This window comes from Carlito syrichta, unplaced genomic scaffold (assembly GCF_000164805.1).
Source record: "Carlito syrichta isolate Samal-C Ts95f unplaced genomic scaffold, Tarsius_syrichta-2.0.1 Scaffold305675, whole genome shotgun sequence".
Classification (NCBI taxonomy): domain Eukaryota; kingdom Metazoa; phylum Chordata; class Mammalia; order Primates; family Tarsiidae; genus Carlito; species Carlito syrichta.
In genome coordinates this window covers 45,187-47,692 of record NW_007249771.1, presented here as the reverse complement: position 1 = coordinate 47,692, position 2,506 = coordinate 45,187, and positions in this window count along the sequence as shown.

The window sequence follows — 2,506 nt, the reverse complement described above, 5'->3', positions numbered from 1 at the left end:
CCGGGAGCGTCCACGGCACTCCAGTCTGGGCGACAGAGTGAGACTCCAACTCAAAAAAAAAAAAAAAAATAGTGGGCAACCAGAGGCCCACGGGGAGTCACAATCTGTTGGAGTCTGAACAAGAAGCAGAGAATCTTAGTGTTAGTGGACACAGGTGCCAAACACATCTTCAATAATGGAAACCCAGAGAGAGACACCCTGGTAAATGGGTAGCTCCCAGGTGGTTAGGGAGTGAACAATTCTAGTAAAACAAACTCTTCTCCTCCTTGACATCAGATGCAGTCCCTCCTCCATCTCCCTCAGTTTATCAAACCAACCCCAGAAAACATCTTGAATATGGTCATCCTGTTACCACCCAAACATCTTACCACCTTACACACATCTGTGGGGGAATTTTGTCTAAGGCTTCAGAGGCAAGGCTATTTCAAGAGGGGAAGAAGAAAGAGAACGTGTGTTCTTTCCTCCCCTACAGTGTGTTTGTGTAAAACAGTGCCAACTTCTGGTGGAACAGAAGAAATCACAGCCACCATCCAGGAAGAACTGGCCCAAGTTAGTATTATTCAACCAATAGTCCTGTATGGTCAGTAAGGAAACCAGATGACACCTGGCCAATGACAGGCACATGACTACTGGGAATGAAATAAGGTGGTTCCGAAGATACATTCTGTTGTGTCCAACCTAACTCAAATGATAGAGCAAATAGTACAAACATGAGCACTGGTCACGCTCTATTCGATGTGGCTAGCGCCCTCTGTAGCATCCCTTTGCATCCCAACTCACAAGGATGACTTTGCTTTCACCTGGAACAGCCTGCAATGAACATCCCAAGTATTGTCCTGGGGTTATGTATGTGGTCCCACTATCTGTCATGGAATTGCTGCTAGAGATTTAATCTTATGTCTACCTCCGTATTCTGTTAAACAGTTTCTTTTTTAAATTTTTGAGTTGGAGTCTCACTCTGTCACCCAGGCTAGAGTACAGTGGCATACTCACTACCATGGCAGCCTCTGCCTGCCAGACTCAGGCAATCCTTCACCTCAGCCTTTCAAATAGCTGGAACCACAGGCATGTGTCACCACGACCAGCTAACTTTTTTTTTTGAGTTGGAGTCTCACTCTGTCGCCCAGGCTGGAGTGCAGTGGCACGCTCACGGCTACCCCAGCGTCAGTCCGGGTTTCAGGTGCTTTCTGCGTCAGCCTTCCAAGTAGCCGGAACTACAGGCCCGTGCTACCATGACCAGCTAATTTTTTTTACAGTTGTAGAGATGTGGTCTCGCCAAGTTGCCCAGGCTGGTCTCTAACCCCTCAGGCAATCATCTCGCCTTCACCTCCCAAAGTGCTGGGATTACAGGCATGAGCCACTGTGCTAGGCTAAACAGTTTCATAACATTGATGATATTATGCTAACCTCCTAAAAGTTTTTCCTGTCACTTGATAATCTGATTTTTTAAATGTATGTGGAAGTGGAAATTTTCAAGAATGATCAGGACACTCCTGGAAAAAAATAGAGAATGGAAGACTTGCCTTATGAGATATCATGACTTATTATGAAACTACAATAATTAAGACACATGGTACCAGTGCCACAACAGACAAACTGACCAACTAAATAGAACATAATAGGAAACATAGCAGACATATGTCCATATAGAAGTTTTGTTTAGGAGAGAGGTGATATGTCAGATCCAATTGAGGAAAAATGGGACTATTTAATAAATGGAGCTGGGAAAATGGATCCGGATTCATATAGAAAAGGAAGATATTGCATCCATACCCTTTTATCATTTAGAAAAGTCAACACTATTGGGATTAAGAATTAAATGTCAAAACCAAAATGTTAATACTATTAATAGGAAAAAAAGAAAGAAAAAACAACCTTGGGACAGGGATTTCTTAAACAAGACACTGCCCTTTCCACCCCCCCCCCAAAGCTAACAATAATGTTTAAGGCATTTGTTTAAACAAAAATTTTTTAAAGTTAACAAGGCAGTTTAAAAATTCATTATGTTAATTTTTTTTTTTTTCTTTTTTTTGAGTTGGAGTCTCACTCTGTCACCCAGACCCAAGTGCAGTGGCCGCCCCCGGCCCCCGCCGCCTCGACCCGCTGGGCTCCGGCGATCCTTCCGCCTCAGCCTTCCGAGTAGCTGGAACGACAGGCGCGCGCCACCACGTCCGGCTGAGTTTTTGATTTTATTGTAGAGACGAGGCCTTGCCAAGTTGCCCGTGCCGGGCTCGAACCCCCGAGCTCAGGCCGTCCTCACGCCTCGGCCCCCAAAGCGCTGGGATTGACAGGCTCGAGCCGCCGCGCCCATGATCAGCGTGTTACAGACGGGGAAACTGGGGCCCAGGGAGGCCGCTGGGTCGTGAGCCAGGCCGCACGGTCGCCTCGGGAGCGGCTGAGCTCTGGCCTCTCCCTCGGGAAGGGCGTCGTGGGAGGCCAGGGCCGCTCCCGTCCCCCTTGGGTCAGGCAGGACGGCCAGGTGGTCGGGGCGAGAGGGAGCCACGGC